The sequence below is a fragment of the Kogia breviceps genome, chromosome 4 (genome assembly GCF_026419965.1).
Source record: "Kogia breviceps isolate mKogBre1 chromosome 4, mKogBre1 haplotype 1, whole genome shotgun sequence".
Lineage (NCBI taxonomy): Eukaryota > Metazoa > Chordata > Mammalia > Artiodactyla > Physeteridae > Kogia > Kogia breviceps.
In genome coordinates, this window is record NC_081313.1 from 85,160,059 (window position 1) to 85,179,464 (window position 19,406).

General features: G+C 35.3%; 1 non-coding gene across 1 annotated transcript; it reads right to left on the reverse strand.

Annotated features, from left to right (window-relative positions):
• Positions 1-18,423: 18,423 nt before the first annotated feature.
• Positions 18,424-18,531, reverse strand: LOC131756558 (U6 spliceosomal RNA). Its single transcript, XR_009335716.1, has one exon. It is a non-coding gene; the product is annotated as a U6 spliceosomal RNA (small nuclear RNA).
• Positions 18,532-19,406: the final 875 nt, after the last annotated feature.

Sequence of the window (19,406 nt, forward strand, 5' to 3'; positions counted from 1 at the left end):
TACTCTGAAAAAAATGGAATTTTAGCTTAGATTTGAAGGATGAAAATGAGCCTTCCATGTCAAAAGCAATGCAAACTTTCATCCCATGAAACACTTGGTGTGTTTATGAAAAAAAAAAAAAAGCTGAAGTCAGAAAGCAAGGCAGAGAACAAAGGAGATGCAGTCAGAGAGACTGACAGGGGTTAGTCCTCCCCCTCCTCTCAGTAGTTTATAATGAGTGGTGTGCAGTATCATCTACTTTGGTGACATTTAGAAATGTATGGGGGTTTAGGTCTGCTGGCATTTAATGCCCAGGGACTTGTGATGGTAACCATTCTGCAGTGCAAGGGAATGCCCCTCACGGTGTAGAACCTTTCTACTCAAAATGGCAACAGAACCACCATCATACCTTTCCCCGCAGAAAAATACCCAAAGGCTTTTAATTCATGAGAAAGGGCTTCAGATTTTATTCTGAACACATTGAGAATAAGATTTTATTCAGGGAGGTGATATAATCTGAATTAATGTTTAAATAGTCTGATAGCTATATGGAAAATGATGATAGATGCCATTAGTAATATCATTTTAAGGATTTGGAAAAAAGTTTGTATTTGTAACTAAGATAACACTTTGTGCCATGGTTTCTTCCTGTGAAATGGGACTACCATTTTTTTCTGCCTCCCAATTTGAATATGTGCATTAACTGAAGGGATAAAGAATATTTTAAAATGATGATGCACTATTTTATTTCCTATTTTTATTATCTTTGGGATTTCCTCATCAGCATAACCCTGAACACATATCAAATATTGAATTAGATAAGCTCAACCCCCTACCTCTTCACAAACTAAAAGAAAAGTGCCAGTAATTTTGCATAAATCTCAGAGGCTAAATTACAGTTTTTATTAGCATTTTAAAAACTAACATTACATTAAATTTTCAATCAAGCAACACATAACAGTTTAACGCTATGACTTAACATTCCTGCCAGATGCTAGGCTGGCTTGAGGAACTCAGCTGAAGAGCTGAAGCCTCCATCACAGTAGAATGCCTCCTGAGCTTGCTCTAATGTTCCCTCATCTTATTTTCTACATTCAGATATTGTTTGGGATGAATATTATGCTCCCCTTTACCCTTTGGCCCCTCTGGCACCTGTATCCATTAACTGAGGACCTCACATCAGAACACATTTATTACCAGAATCAAACTACCTTTTGCCTAGTCCCAATAAAATATCCCAATCCTCTGAACACATTTCCTTCTACTTAAGGGGGTGCCCAGTAGTGACTACAAAAGTTTCAGCCTGGGGAGTGATATATACCAGCTGTGATCTGCTGATGTAGGAGGTCATTGCATGATTATCACACACACACACACAAAATGCCATCAAAAAATCATAACTATCCCATAAGGAAGGGACTAAAGAGATCATTTAGTCTATGTGTTGCAAACACAAATATATACAGAGACAAAGCAATAACAAAAATGAGTGAAGAGGGCCCTGTACTTCACTCAGAATGAGGATGGTGGCAACTGGAGAGAGTGGCCCTCTGAGAGCAAACACTGTTGTCATGCATGCCAGGATATGTCATATGTCACCACCTGCTGATGTTTGTCAAAAAAAGCTATAAATCCAGACTATTGTAAAAACAATACTCAATTTTATACTAAACAAGACAAAAACATAAGTTGCCAATTTAAAACCTCCGACAGTCTAATCTCCTGATTTCATTGAGACGTTAAAGCATGGTTCTAGAGTTAATAGAGAGAATGAAGGAAAACCAGAACTAGAACAGAGATATCCTAGTTTTCAAGTCATTGTTTTGCTACGCGTGAATGAATCTTCCTTTTTTTTCTCTATTACACTGTAGCCAACTGAGTCTCAGCATGCCTTCTATGTATGTGTTTGCAGCTAACTACAAGAGGTTTGTATGGCACCTTCTGGCATGATGAAGTGAATATCAGTTGTTCATTCTGCCAGCAAGTTGAAAATTGTTGGGACTAGCAGAAATTTGGTTACTCCACATATAAGATCAGAATATGTATCTTCAATTCCAGGTGTTTTCCTATGGCACTTATTACAAGTTGAAGAAGAACGCTTGTGAGATAGGGCATGAAAAAAAGGAATCAGAGATATACATAAAGAATCAGATACAGATTGATGTTGATTTGCCATATCCAAGGAGATTTTAAAAGCATGGACAATTGAAAAGAGCAATATATGTCAATTTAGCCAGTTTTACGTATCAGACAAACATGTGAGCATAAACACAAATTAAGCAGAAGGTAATTTTTAAAGATATTTTGAATAGCTTTGAATAGTGTTTCAATAATCATAGTAATAAAATCATATTACTCTATATTTATTACATGAATTGAAGGTAAATAAGTTCCTGTTTGTTCTTGTTACATGTCTAAATTGTATATATTTATATTGTATATACATATATATAATTTCAGGAGTTGGCATCTTTCTTAAATGTTGGTTAAAATGGTAATTTTTAGGAAAGCCTGACACAAGCAGGATTATGCAATAGTTCATATTAAAGAAGGCAGTTTACATGTAAGGGGGAAATATGGTTAGCTCAAAAATATTACTAAAAAAGGAAGGAGCCTTAAATTATCTTTAAGGAAAACACATATGTGTGTGTGTGTGTGTGTGTGTGTGTATATACATATATATACATATGAAACAACTACATATAAATATGAGTGTAAGAGGTTGGCAGAAGTGGGAAACATGAAAAACTGATCTATTCATGCAACGGTTCCTTAGATTTTTTTTTAATCTACCATAAACCTAAGTAGCTAGGCAGTAAAGTAAATGCAAAAGAGATAGAGTTTGTGCCACAGATCAACTTTGGTTGCAATGAATTTCAAGTTTTGTACTGCATTTGAATGTCAGTGCTCTGGAATTGTTCAACCTATGTTGCTCATTGATTAGAGTTAAAATATTTTAAGGATATGGAACAACTAATTATGATGGTATTCATAGAAAGAGAATTTATCTACATAATTCTGAAACTTATTTGTGCATCTTTATTCATTCTGGTATTTATTAGCAGTAATTATGATAACTTGTTTATAAGCTTTCTTATTGAAGGTTCACTATACCCCAAACATTGAGTGGGTCTAAAAATTTGGCAGTGAAATTATAAAAGGTAGATTCCAAATCCAGTTATCATAGCCACAATCTCTCTTTAACCTTCTACTTTCTCTATCCCTAAGATTCAGAATAGAAAAAGGTAAGATATATTTTTTCAATTTTTAATGCAAATATGCATTGAATGCTTTCTATATGTTAGATAGTCTTATAGGAATTAGTGACACATCACTTAACATAGAAAAAGAGTCCCTTCACTGATGAAGCTGGAAAGCCCTATTTTTATTATTATTTAGGCCCTATTTTTATAGGGCCTAAATATTAAAAATAAACTAGGTAAACGAGTTCTCACCATAATACATTATACAGTTGACCGTTGAACAACATAGGAGTTAGGGATGCCTGCCTTACAGGCAGTCAGAAATCCATGTATAACTTTGCAGTCGGGCTTCCATATCCTCAGTTCCTTATCAATAGATTCAACCAAACTCAGATCATGCAGTGCTGTAATAGGTATTTACTGAAAAGAAAAAAAACCCACATATAAGTGAACCTGCACAGTTCAAACCTCTGTTGCTCAATGGTCAACTGTAGTTTATAACTATTATATTAAAAAAGTAGGCCAGTGAAGTGGGATACAGAGTGTTGCAGGTGGGAAAGGAGTTGTAATTTCACACGAAAGTGTAGTAAAGGTCTCATGGAGAAGTTACATTTGAGAAAAGACCTACTGCTTGTGAAAGAGAAAACCACACAGCTCTTTCATAAAGAACACTCTAGGAAGTGAGAAGGAAAAATGAAAAAGTCTGGGTTTGAAACATACTTGCATGTTCATGGAACTTCAAGGAATGGCAAGAAGTCAGTGTGGGCTGTAGAGCACATGAGGAGGGATGAAAGTAGTGAGCCTTCTATGTATGAGACCTTTAGGAATGAGGGGACAGGTCATGGAGGAAATTGCAGGCTCTTAAGAAAGACTGGGTTTGACTAAGTGATATGTGAAGGCACTGAATTATTTTTGTATACCACAGTTACATAACAAATGACGACAAACTTGGTGGCATGCAACACCTACTTACTAGTTCACAGTTCTGTAGGTCAGAAGTTCAAATATGGCATGACTTGGTTCTCTGCTCAGGGTATCACAGGACAGGTATCAAGGTGCTGGCCAAGCTCCAGGCAAGAATCCACATACAAGCTCATTCAGGATGGTGGCAAAATTTATTCCTGTGTGGTTGTAGGACTGAGGTCCCCATATTCATTTTTGCTGTCATCTAGGGGCTGCTGTTAGCTCATAGAGGCTGACTGCATTCCTTCCCTCATCTTCAAAGTCAGCAATGGAGAATATCACTCATATCAAATCCCTCTCACATTTCAATCTCTTTTATCAGGAAAAATCCAGGCCCTTTTAAGGGCTCACCTAATTAAGTCAGGTCCACCTAGGATAATGACTTTATCTAATTTCAACTGATTTGAGACCTTACTTACATCTGCAAAATCCCTTCACAACAGCATCTAAACTAGTGTTTGAGAAACTGAGAGAATAGAGTATGGGAAATATGTCACTGAATATAAAAATTAAACAAAATATGACTGGAGTAATTTTGGAGTCACTGACAATACAGAAAGGACTAAAATCTTCAAGCTATTGGTAGAGTACCTGGGGGTAGGAAATGACTGAAACATAGTAGCCAGTGTTATACACTTCAACACTGGGGGTAGGAAGGTGTTTACACAAGAGTGAGTAAAATGGTCTAGATATACAAATACAGAACAAGGAGGAAAGGTACCCTATCTGAAACCCCAATGGTAAGATGATATGGGAGAAAAAATATTAACTAGTTGGAAGGGCAGCAGGGGAAGCAGCGTCCTCAAGAGAGGGACAGGTTCCAAGTAGAACAAGAAATAGAAAGAGACATTTAGAGACTTGTTTCTAAATATAAGGAAATGTGTTTGGAAAGAACATGAGTTTGAAAGGAATCAGAGGAAGGGTTTCTCAAGTTCATAAATCATGTCAGAAAAGGGAACACATCGAATTCACAGAGCTATGCGGAAGTCAGAGTCCACAGGATGGTGGGTGACTGAGGGTATCTAGACTGCATATTGTGGCTCAAATGGAGGAAATGGGCAATGAGATTAATTCAAATATCCCTATGGCTGATAGAAGTGGCAAGGCTAAGTGTTACAAGGATGGCTGTGGTTGGGGTAGACTGTGTGATTAATTATATATATATATATTCAATTCTTCTTGTAGGAGGATCACAAATCTGTGATCCTCTGATTTTAGGCCTGGGCATGTCACTTATGCCTCCCTTGCTGTCATTTCTTGCAGGACAATTTGATACTGATGGAATTTGATATTCCCATCCTGCTTACCTCAGGAGTGGTCATATGAATTTCTTGGGGAAATGAAATGTGGACAAAAGTGAACTGCCACTCCTTAACAGAATCTTTTAAGTGTCACCCTTGCCTGTCCAGATTCCTTTTACTTCTGCTAAAACACTATAATTTTTGTGATAGGCTGATAAGTCAGCCTGTTGTCAGTATCAAGATGATACTGAGCAGAGCCACAGCCATCCATGATGGACATACAGCATTAGCAAAATATGAAATTTTGTTGTTGTAAGTCTGTAATGTTTTGGAATTGTGTTATTGTAGTATAACTGTCCTGAGTGAGTTGGTGGTCTTACAATATTCCCAAAGAGTGTTCTGATGGGAATATGAAGGTTGGCAAAGATTAGTCTTATGGAAATTTGTGGATTTCTGTTCTAAAAAAATATATGTGGTGTGATATCCCTTTCCCCATCAGTACCTTTTCCTTAAAGTTTTAACATTTAACAAATCAGGAATTAACTTTTAATCCAAAAATTTATTTTTGTAGCCCTATTTCCACATATACATCAAGTGACCCCTGTTAGAGTTAATTTCTATGTATTTCTAACATTATAGCAAAGAGTTCCAACTACAACGTTCTGTCAAGTCTTTTAACCAATAAGGTTATTTTATACAAACTAACTCTGCTATGAGTGGGAACAATTGTAAGAAAGTAGATCAAGCATTGTTAATCACTTATCAAAAGTATAAAAAGGATCACTTCATAAACACATAAAATCACTTAGAATGCTATTGGTTTCAAGCACCAAAAGACTTAAGAAACAAGTACTTCCTTAGGCTCCTATTAAACTCTAGAAAAAGAGCTGGCTCCAGGTATGTTTAATAAGTGGGTTCTCCCTATCCTCTGCAATTATTATTATTATTATTATTATTATTATTATTTTTGGTACGGGGGCCTCCCACTGTTGTGGCCTCTCCCGTTGCGGAGCACAGGCTCCAGAAGCGCAGTCTCAGCGGCCATGGCTCACGGGCCTAGCCGCTCCACGGCATGTGGGATCTTCCCAGACCAGGGCATGAACCCGTGTCCCCTGAACCGGCAGGCGGACCCTCAACCAGTGCGCCACCAGGGAAGCCCTGCAATTATTTTTAATGCTTCATTTTCTGGAGTGGGGTGGGGGCTTCTAACTTAAGCTATCTTTTTTTTTCTTTCTTTCTTTCTTTTTTTTTTTTTTTTAATGTGGATCATTTTTAAAGTCTTTATTGAATTTGTTACAATATTACATCTGTTTTATGTTTTGGTTTTTTGACCACGAGGCATGTGGGATCTTAGCTCCCTGAACAGGGATTGAATCGACACCCCCTGCACTGGAAGGCGAAGTCTTACCCACTGGACTACTAGGGGAGTCCCTAGGCTATCTTTTCAAGTAGCTTTATTTGAAAAGCAAAGAAACATTTTTTTTTTTCCCTGCCAGAATCACCAAACTTCTTTTTAAATGAGGTTTAATTGTGATGTATAATTGCTATCACTGTCTTTGGTATCTAATTGTTGCCAGAAGTATACCATGCATTCATTGGCTTGGCTTGTGTTCCTGCCTAAAGTAATAAGGTGGAATGGTTACTTTAAAAATAAATCCATTTTTAGTTTTTTAAGGAACCTCCATACAGTTCTCCATAGTGGCTGTATCAATTTATATTCCCACCAACAGTGCAAGAGGATTCCCTTTTCTCTACACACTCTCCAGCATTTATGTTATACAGCAGAAACTAACACACCATTGTAAAGCAATTATACTCCAATAAAGATGTTTAAAAAAATTTAAAAATAAATACAGCCCATTCTTGATACCTAGATGAAATCAGCTTACACTGAACATATAGAGTGTTCAGAATAAGTTTGGATAACTGAATGAAAATTAAGATACTACCAAAAAAAGGAAAGAAGGGAATAAATGTCTACTTCATATGCTGTAATTTGTTTATCTAAAACTTAAATATTTATCTCTTGCAGTATTTCTTTGTGAAGATAATGGGCAATAATAAAAGCATCTTGTATTAATTTTGAAGTAAGGCAATGAGCCTATGATAAAACAATGTTGTTTTAATAACTATTTAAAAATATTTTTGAAGATCCACTCAAATCAAGACACTATAAAGAATAGATAAAGGATTATCCACAAACATTAGACCATATACTATTTTATTGAGATAGAACAGTAAATAGGTTATTACTTTATGGTCATTGCTATAGACATTTCAACGGTTCTTAATTCACAAGGACTTTAGATGGCCTGGGGATTCACTTAACTTACTGTTCAGTTGGCAAATATTCATCTCTTCCTACTAACATGAGAATAAAACCAAAGTTAGTCTTTTTTTTTTTTTTTTTTTTTTTTTTTTTTTGCGGTACACGGGCCTCTCACTGTGGTGGCCTCTCCCATTGCGGAGCACAGGCTCCGGACACGCAGGCTCAGTGGCCATGGCTCATGGGCCCAGCCGCTCCGCGGCATGTGGGATCTTCCCAGACCAGGGCACGAACCCGTTTCTCCTGCATCGGCAGGCAGACTCTCAACCACTGTGCCACCAGGGAAGCCCTAAAGTCAGTCTTATAGTCTATTCAGATAATTTTTCTTCTCCTTCTCTTTAATTTATATTTTCTTATTTAATTAATTTATAAACTATACTACTTTAAAGTTCTTAATGCTTTGGTAGAGTTAAAAATGAGATGACATCATAAATATACTTCCGACAAAGTTCATAATAATGTGTTATCATTAACGTGTTTTGAGGTATATTCTAGGTACTTATCTTTAATCCTGTTTATTAGTTTGATATCTATTGTTGAAAGAAATCACTAAATGTTATTTTTAACTCTTTTGGCCCGTTAAACTTTTACTGTGCTTAATACTGCTTTTATGTTGGTGTTACCTCAGGAAGAATAAAAAATATATATAAATATTTATAAAATAATATTCATGAAAAGAGTAATCTATACATTTGGAAAATGTTTTCAACATTCTACTCAAGAGGACCATCTCATGTTATTTGGTGGGACATACGTTAATCCATATTTATGCCCTTTGGATATAAGGAGCAACATGTTGCCCTTAGAAACACTGTTTACTGACTTGGCATTCATGAAATTCACTTGGCCTGAATTGTGGCGTTAGCTCAGCCCAGAAGATATGAAATCATTCAGGTTTCTAAAAGGGAATAAGGATAGCATCACCTCCAAGACTTCATTTCACACATCATCACTCAAAATACCTTCACATTTTACAAACTTTTGAAAATCACATTTATCAGCATGCTTAATATTAGATTCAGAGTATATTTCCTTGTTGTTTTTGTTATTTGTTGTTAATATTGCCATTTTGTTTTACTTAGTATAATTGGTATTATAGTGCAATTAACATTTTATTATTCTTTGTATCCAGTCAACTTAGCAAAAGCTAGAATATGAGTTATTGGCAGGTACTCTTGCTGTTATTACATTGAAATTTTCTTATTTTGCATACTGATTGAATGACCATCTGTCCCAATTTTTCATCTCCAAGTTTAAGTATTTGTAATATCATTAATTTGGAAAAAGTAAGATCCTTCCTAAGATATAATAGGCATGTAGTGCATGAAAATAACAGAATATTACTGACATGTGAATTGACTGGAAAGAGTTGAAATGACTCCTCTAACACCTGATCTATTCCATTTATTAATTGATTTTCTTTTCCAACTTATAGTCTATGCATTCATAGTTCACTTGGCTATTTGGTCTTTAACAATGAACCTAAGTGTGAGCATGAATACCTAATTTTTATGTACCAGAACCTGCCTCATTGTCATTCATCAAAACATTTGCCTTCTGGTAGACAAAACAATTGAGCAAGGTAATAAACCAACTCTGTGGCTACAATTATAATACTTTTATATCTATTAAACTGTGAAGTCAAGTGAGGTTTTCAATTTTTACTCATTCAATGCTGTGCTGTGCAGTATCAGGGGCTCTGAACCACTGGTGGATGTCAATTTAAAGCCCTGAGGAACTGGTCAATAGAAGACATGTGTGATTAGCCAATTCCCAAACATCTATGGTCCTGCTCTGTAAAAATCTTTGGATTATTGTAGTTTTAATTTTAATTGTACTGAAAACACTATTAGAGTCTGTATTCAGCTGTTTCCATTTCTAAGAAAAACTAAGAAGAAAAAAATGGATAGATGAGGGAAATAATATAGCTAAATAAAATAAAAGCTCTAAAGAAAAGACTTTATTTTTTTTTCTAGAAACAAATAGAATTGTTCTGCCTTGGGAAAATTTCTGCCTTAAATTTTTATTAACATTCCAAATACCAAAGAACCAATTTGTACTGTAAACAGATTCATTTTATGATAGATATTGGGCACATATTGTTTTGAAAAAAATATAGTAGTTAGAATAGATACATTTTCTTTTTGTCCTAGAATTCTACACTCTAAATCTTGAAAACCTGTTTATTTCTATAATAGAACTCATGGAACAAAATGGACCAGATATTATACACACAATAAATCTTCTTTTTTTTAGGTAAAAATTCTTTGACCATTTTAAATTCAAAATTTCCGTGTGACCATACAAGACAGAAGCTCAGTACTAAGTTTTGATGAACATGTACTTCACTAATTTACATTGAAATCATCAGTTAACTCAGTCAGATGTCTACCATTTACATTTCTACAAGTATTTTACATACTCTGTTCCCAAAGTACTACATAGTGATCTTCACTCCCTTCCCAATACTTCTCTAAATCAGTTTTGGATTGATTTATCTGTGTGTTGAATTGACTTACTATTTGATTAGAATGATGAATAAATTCAACTAAAAAGATAAACCAGTTTTGTACAATAGGCACTGCCTCGGAAACACATATTGTATAACCATATGGTTTATTGGAAATGTTTACCATAAAACATAAGTAAACTAAAAACAACATCATATTATACTGCTAAATTTAGTTCAGTTTGCTTTGGGTTGGGAAAAAGGTAAACTTTTTCAATAACAATATGGCTTCATTTTATAGCAATTTCTTAATTTATACTGCAATTTGATTTTCAGTTTTATAGTTCATTTTTTTCTCAAATATTGTGAAACATAGTTAAATATTTAAGATTTAGAAGCATAAATGTGGAGAGATACTATTTATATTTATTGTCTTTTCTAATTTTCATTCATGGGGAAACAATATTTTATAATAAATTAACTCAAATATCTAAAAAAATCTAGAAAAAAGTTTTCATATAAGTAAGGATGTATTAAATTTTACATTATAAAAAATAAAATTTTACAAATTCACTTTATGTGTGTTTGTATGTGCATTTTTCATATAGTAAAAGTTCACTTGCATAATGGGTGATTGAGGATTTTCTCTTTTTTAAAAAACTGTTTTGTCAAAAATTATTTCATGCACACCTATGGTCCTGAAATCATAAATAGACACTTGAATACACTGGAAAATTATACAAAGATGTTTTTATTATTTTTGAAAGTATGTATTTTAAAAAATTAATTAACAGTATTAAATTAAAAAGAGGGAACTCCTTTAAAATAATATTCTCTCTCCTGTATTATTTTTGGAGTTCATTTGAACTTTTTAGAAATTCAAATTAGATGTTTTCTTTATCACTTTTTAACAGTGATCTTTAAACTCTGTGTGATTTGGTGAAGAATAATGTCATCTGTTGTTTTAATGTGTATCAGAGCTCATCTATTAATATTACAGATTAAAAGCATCTTTTAGTCATGGACTCTTTATTTTTGCCCAAGGACATTAAAAAGTTTATTTCAAGTTAAAAAATAATGGATACAATTCCAGTGATACTGGGTTATACAATATTGTATTATATATAAATACATATATTTCAGTCTCCTGAAAATATGACACTATATACGTAATGTGGATATATATGTAATATGGAGATTTTACATTCCATCCCTTTATCTTCACTCACCTTTTTATAGATTTTAACTGTAAATATTTATTGAGAACTTGCTATTTATGAGAGGTGGTACTAGACATTTGGGATACATCAGTAAATAAATCTAATGAGACACTGATCTCTCAGAATTTACATTTTTCAGCAATCAGAGAAGAAGAAGAAATAAGAGGAATCCAAATTGGAAAAGAAGAAGTAAAACTGTTACTGTTTGCAGATGACATGATACTATACATAGAAAATACTAAGGATGCTGCCAGAAGGGCTCATCAATGAATTTGGTAAAGTTGCAGGATATGAATTAATACACAGAAATCTCTTACATTCCTATATGCTAACAATGAAAGATCAGAAAGAGAAATTAATGAAAGAATTCCATTTACCACTGCATCAAAAAGAATAAAATACATAGGAATAAATCTACCCAAAGAGACAAAAGGCCTGTGCCCTGAAAACTGTAAGACACTGATGAATGAAATCGGAGATGACACAAACAGAAGGAAAAATATACCACGTATTGGATTAGAAGAATCAATATTGTCAAAATGACTATACTACCCAAGGCAATCTACAGATCTGATGCAATCCCTATCAAATAACCAATGACATTTTTCACAGAACTAGAACAAAACACTTTTTTTTTTTTTTTTCCTTTTTGTGATATGCGGGCCTCTCACTGTTGTGGCCTCTCCCATTGCGGAGCACAGGCTCCGGACGCTCAGGCTCAGTGGCCATGGCTCATGGGCCCAGCCGCTTCGCGGCATGTGGGATCTTCCCGGACCGGGGCACGAACCCATGTCCCCTGCATCGGCAGGCGGACTCTCAACCATTGCACCACCAGGGAAGCCCGAACAAAAAACTTTTAAGTTTATATGGAAACACACAGACCCCAAATGGCCAAAGCAATTCTGAGAAAGAAAAATTGAGCTGGAGGAATCAGACTCCCTGACTTCAGATTATACTACAAAGCTATAGTCATCAAAACAGTATGGAACTGGCACAAAAACTGACATACAGATCAATGGATCAGGATAGAAAGACCAGAAATAAACCCAGACACCTATGGTCAATTAATCTATGACAAAGGAGGTAAGAATATAAGTTGGAGAAAAGACAGTATCTTCAATGAGTCGTCCTGGGAAAACTTGACAGCTACATGTAAAAGAACGAAATTAGAACACTCCCTAACACCATACACAAAAATAAACTCAAAATGGATTAGAGACCTAAATGCAAGACTGGATACTATAAAACTCTGAGAGGAAAACATAGGCAGAACACCCTTTGACATAAATCACTGCTATATCTTTTTTGATCCACCTCCTAGAGTAATGAAAATAAAAACAAACGGGACCTAATTAGACCTAAAAGCTTCTGCACAACAGAGGAAACCATAAATGAAATGAAAAGACGACCCACAGAATGGGACAAAATATTTGCAAACGAGATGACCAACAAGGGATTGATCTCCAAAATATACAAACAGCTCATGCAGCTCTATGCCAAAAAAAACAAATAACCCAATCAAACAATGGGCAGAAGATCTAAATAGACATTTCTCCAAAGAAGACATATTGATGGCCAAAAAGCACATGAAAAGATTTTCAACATCACTAATTATCAGAGAAATGCAAATCAAAACTACAATGAGGTATCACTTCACACTAGTCACAATGACCATCATCAAAAAGTCTACAAACAATAAATGCTGGAGAGGGTGTAGAGAAAAGGAAAACCTCCTACACTGTTGGTGGGAATATAAATTGGTACAACCACTATGGAGAACAATACGGAGTTTCCTTAAGACACTAAAAGTAGAATTACCATATGATCCTGCAATCCCACTCCTAGGCATCTATCTAGAGAAGAACATAATCTGAAAATACACATGCACCCCAATATGCATTACAACACTACAATAGCCAAGACATGGAAGCAACTTAAATGTCCACTGACTGAGGAATGGATAAAGAAGATGTGGTACATACACACAGTGGAATATTACTCAACCATAAAAAAGAATGAAATAATGCCATTTGCAGCAACATGGATGGACTTGGAGATTATCATACTAAGTGAAGTAAGTCAGACAGAGAAAGACCAATATATGATATCACTCATACATGGAATCTAATTTTTAAAAAATAATACAAATAAACTTATTTACAAAACAGAAATGGACTAACAGATATTGAAAACAAACTTATGCTTACCAAAGGGGAATCATGGTGGGGGAGGTATAAATCAGGATCTTGGGATGAACATACACATACAACTATATGAAAGATAGATAACCAATAAGGACCTACTGTATACGATATGGAACTCTACTCAATATTTATTGATAAGCAATATGAGAAAAGAATCTGGAAAAGAATGAAAATATGCATATGCATAACTGAATCACTTTGCTGTACACCTGAAACTAACACAACATTGTAATTCAACTATACTCTAATAAAATTAAAATAAAATAAAGAATTTACATTTTCATTATGTATTATATGTGTATGTAGTGGGAACAAATGATAGATAAATAAACTAAACAGTGATAATTAGTTTTATGTGTTAACCTGACTGTGCTGAGGAATGCCCAGATAGCTGGTGTTTTCAAGAGATTAACATTTGAATTAGTTGAATGAATAAAGTGGATGTGCACTCACCAATGTGGGTGCGTACCATGCAATCACTGAAGGCCCAAATACAACAAAAGAATGGAATAAGGGCAAATTATCTTTCTCTTCCTGAGCCTGGACATCCATCTTCTCCTACCCTCAAACATTGGAGCTCTGGGTTCTTTGAACTTTGGACTCTGGGACTTATACCAGTGGCCCCTGGTTCTCAGGCCTTCCTACACAGACTGAATTTCCTACATCACTGGTTTTCCTGGTTCTCTGGAAATCATGGCAGATCATGGGACTTCTTGGCCTCCATAACAGTCTGAGCCAATTCCTATAATAAATACAATCTCTATCTCTAACCTGTAGCTCTAGCTCTAGCTCTACCTCTATTTCTACATTTACATCTGCATGTACAATCTATCCTATTGGTTCTGTTTCACTGGAGAACCTGACTAAACATCTGCCTAAAGTGTACTATTATAGGATTTTGAATTCTTGACCAAGAAGCTACTTTACATTGCAGCATAAGGAAAGCAAACTTTAAGCTGCTATCTAAGCCATTAAAAGGAGACAACCAACTAACAATTTGCTAAAAGAGCTTATAATAATTTTTTTTTAATCTAGACTGTTCCTAGATCCAAAAAACGAAATGAAATCAGTGGTGTCTAGGAATAGAAAGAGAAACATTGTGCTGGTGAGGTATCAGGGAAATGAGGGACGGGAGAAAGGGGCCAGAAGTGAGATGCACAGGCCAAGACCACATCATAAAAGGCTGAGCAGGCCAGAATGGGGGTTTGTTTCTTATTATAATTGCACTGGCAAAACATTTCCAGATTTTAAGTAGGAAACCACAGGATATGATTATTTTAAAAATACTATCCTGGTCGTTCTTCACGCACTGCAACGAAGAGTAACCCCCTCTTGCTGCAACTACAGAAAGCCCGCGGACAGCAACAAAGACCCAACGTAGCCAAAAATAAAATCAATACATTTATAAAAAAATAAAATAAAATGTACTGTAGGGGGTTGAGGCTGTGAAATAAAATTCATATTTTATGGCAAGACAAGAAAAATTTCAACATAAAAATTCTCCTCTGACCTTTGACCTCCTCTCTCCCTGCACTGTGTATTGTGTATCTGCATTATGCATCAACCAAACCTTTCCTACCTGCTGGACCATGAAGAGCAACATTTTCCAAACATCAACAACTCCTTAAAAGGTATCATTCCTTCTTGATCTTTTAAGGGGTCACATGACCCATTACAATGATGGCTTAGATCTGAATTATGTAAGCTGTCAATAATACATCATTTGATATACAGTCCTGTCTCAAAAAAACTTATACAACTGTGCCTTGACTTCTAATGGGTGAAACAATTCTCGGAGCTTTCTGAGATGCTCTTCCAAGGTTATATCGGTTTGAATAAAAACTTTCATTTATTTCTTAGATTGAGTGATTAATTTTTCATTGACAAGGAAAAATGGTGGCTCAGAGATTAATCAATGAAATCAATAAGCCTTCATAGTAGTACAGGCAAGACAGAATAGAAGTTGGGACAAGGATTGCAGAAGCAAAAATGGTAAAAAGTAGACCCATTTCGAAAATATTTTAGGGTTAATGTGGATAGTATTGAGATGCTAATACATAGTGTTCTTCAGTCTCCTCCATATCCCCAACCCAACCTTTGCCCCAGTTGTTTATTTTCCTCCTTTTAGATAATCAAGATACATTATCAAAAATCCTTGCCTTAGGCCCAGGTGCAGACTTATGCCTTAGGTGCATATAGTTTACTGTTCTTCCTTTATGGCACCTGAGTGTTAACCAAAAAACCAAGGTCACTTCTGGCAAGGCATTTGTTGTTTAGAAATTTTTGGAGCTTTAATAAAACAAACATATTATTTAACTTAAGCCACTCCTAACTTTTATAGATGAGGAAATGTAAGCTCCAAAAGGGAAGAAATTTATCATGCATAACAGCCTATCCTCAGCATTCACCACTTACATATGCTCAACAATATGTTTTTTAGAGGCCAAGGTAACATACCTTATTAGTGTCCAGACTGGAACTATAATGCAAGTCTCTTACCTTCAAAGAAGATCTCTTAAATGCTGTTTTCCCCTCAAATTCAGGAGACTGAATTTCTTCAAATCTGCAATCTCGGGCTCTGTTGTGGTTCTGAGTCCGGCTGTAGAAATCATGTGGAAGACAGATTATTATGAATTTTTTGTCATAATCTTTTATTTAAAGAATAACCTTTAACATTTTAAGCACCTAGTTATCTCTATTTTACCACATAATAGCCCAAAGAGGTAGTGCTTATGTCACGTCTCACAGATGAGGGATCAGAGGCTCAAAGGGTTGTGTCAGTTTCTGAAGGTGACAGAAATAGAAGATGTCAACAGCAAATGTAATCCTAGACTATTTGACTCCAAATCCTATACTTGTAAACACTATGCCAAAAGATAACTCAGTACCCAAGCTTTTGATTGAAAATAGTTTGAAAATCACCATCTTAGTTTTCATTTTATTTTTAACTCTTGCTAATAAAAGAAATATGTAAAGCTATTAAATGCCAAAATCAGCCCTGCTTCTTCTCTTGTTATCACTTCTATTATTGTTACATGGTTCCCTACTTTATGATCTGTCTTAAAAAGAAATTGAAGAATTTTAGATACAATACAATATAAAGAATATTAAATTAACACTTATGTACCCCCAATCCAGCTTAAGAACTGAAGTGCTACCAAACTGCTGAGGCTCTCTACATAGTTCCTATGAACACAGTCTACTAACTTAATAAGGTGGTTATCATTCCCATGGAATTTTACATGAAATAAAAATGCATAGGGCTTCCCTGGTGGCACAGTGGTTAAGAATCTGCCTGCCAGTGCAGGGCACACAGGTTCAAGCCCTGGTCCAGGAAGATCACACATGCCTAGGAGCAACTAAGCCCATGTGCCACAACTACCGAGCCTACTCTCTAGAGCCTGCAATCCACAACTACTGAGCCTGCGTGCCTAGAGCCCGTGCTCCACAAGAAAAGCCACCACAATGAGAATCCTGCACACCGCAATGAAGAGTAGCCCCCGCTCACCGCAACTAGTCAAAGCCTGCATGCAGCAATGAAGACCCAACACAGCCAAAAATAAATAAATAAAATAAATAAGTTTTAAAAAAAGTTTAACCTTAAAAATAAAGGTCCAAAACTTTAAAAAAATGTATATATGCAGGATTTATAATCAGTGGGTATGAAACAGTATAATTATAACAGATTTGTTTTATTTTGAATAATATTTTAAATATATTTTTAAATAAAATCAAATCTGAACTTGGCTAAAGAAAAACTATTTGAAAAGACTATTGTAACAGGAAGAACACTTAGACCTTGAGATCTGCAAGCATCTCAAAATCAAAAGAAAAAAAAAAAAGCTTTTCTTATATAGGAAGGAGTAAGCAAGGTCAGCAAGAACTTTGAAGGGAAATCACTCAAGCAGGTGGGGATGAGCGGACAGCATGGCTGGGGTGATTTAACAGGCATTGTTTCTTACTGTGGCCAGCTAATGATCAGAGTGAGCTTTTAAGGGGGTATGTACTGCCTCTTAGTAATTCCTTAAAAATGGGAGTCTTTAAAGTTCATAGGATTGTGGGGAGGGTCAAAGCCTAATTAAATTTTGGCTGGGCCACATGAGTGAGTAACAGGAAATTTTGCACAACTGGTCAGCCTCTTTGTTATTTTAGATGGATGGTGTCTGTCTTTAAATATTATTAGAGATGGGATAAGAGTCATTTTTGAAGTTTATAGTTTCCGAGGATGGACTGGTCTTCACTTTCTTGCTGGCCTTGAAGGACTAGTTGTATCATCTGTTGAGCATGGTTTAGGACTAAGAAATCATGGAACGTCTAAGAGACTTGACAAAAACTATGCCTAAGAATGTACTAAAGGAAGAGTCAAAGCAAGATGGCACTAATAGGAGACTCCTGAGATCCCCTCCTGCCATGAACACACTGAATGAACAGCTACACATGGAGCAATTCTCTTTGAAAAACATCCAGAAAATAGCTGAGTGATTCCTACACATTAGACAAAAAGGAAAATATCCACATCAAAATGGCAGGCTCTAGGGGCTGACTGTGACCCAGAGACCAGGGCTGCTGATAGAGACCACTCCTGCCTTCTCCCTCCAACCTGCTCAAGGAAATTCCTAGAAGGAGCTTTTATAAACATCTCAGCACTGCAGGTTTTACAGCTGCTGCCAAGGGAAAGGTTCCCAAATGTCTGGCTCTGATAGACAAAGGGGCTTCCATTTGTCAGTCCCAATTCTATAGGACTGTAGCAAACAAAGAAGCAATTCTTTTTCTTAATTTTATTTTTTTCTTATTCCAGTTTTATTGAGATACAATTGACATATAACACTGTATAAGTAAAAAATATGGAATGCTTCACAAATTTGAGTGTCATCCTTGCGCAGGGGTCATGCTGATCTTCTCTGTATCATTCCAATTTTTAGTATATGTGCTGCCAAAGCAAGCACCAAAGAAGTAATCAGAACAAGCTATCCTACCAGCTATCCTACTCCTCAAGACACTAGAAAAAGAAGAGCAAATTAAGTCTAAAGTTAGCAGAAGGAAGTAAATAAGAAAGATTAGTGCAGAAACAGAAACTTTAAAAAAAAGAACAGATCAATGAAACTAAGAGTTGTTTTTTTGAAAAGATAAGCAAAATTGACATAATGTTACCTAGACTTACTAAGAAAAAAGAAATGAAAACTTAAATAGATAAAATCATAAATGAAAGAGGAAACATTACAATTGACACCATACAAATACAAAGGATTGTAAAAGACTACTATAAAAATTATACATCAACAAAGTGGACAACATAGAAGAAATGGATAAATTCCTAGAAACAGAAAACCCACCAAGTCTAACTCATGAAGAAATAGAAAATCTGAACAGAATAATTACAAGTAAGAAGCCTGATTCAGTAATCAAAACTTCCCAATAAAGAAAAGTCCAGGACTAGAGGGTTTTACTGGTAAATTCTACTAAACATTTAAAGAAGATTAATATCAATCCTTCTCAGACCCTTCCAGAAAATAGAAGAGAGAAGAATACTTCCAAACTCATTTTATGAGGCCAGCATTACCCTGATAACAAAGCCAGATAAGGACACAACAAGAAAAGAAAATTTCAGGTTAATACGCCTAATAGATATAGATGTAAAGATTCTCAACCAAATATTAATGAACTGAATTCAACAGTACATTAAAGGATCATGCACCTTGATCAAATGGGATTTATTTCTGGGATGCATTATGATTCAACATCACACATTATAAATGTGACAGACCACATTAAGAAAATAAATAATAAAAACTAATGGTCATTTCAACTGGTGCAGAGGAAG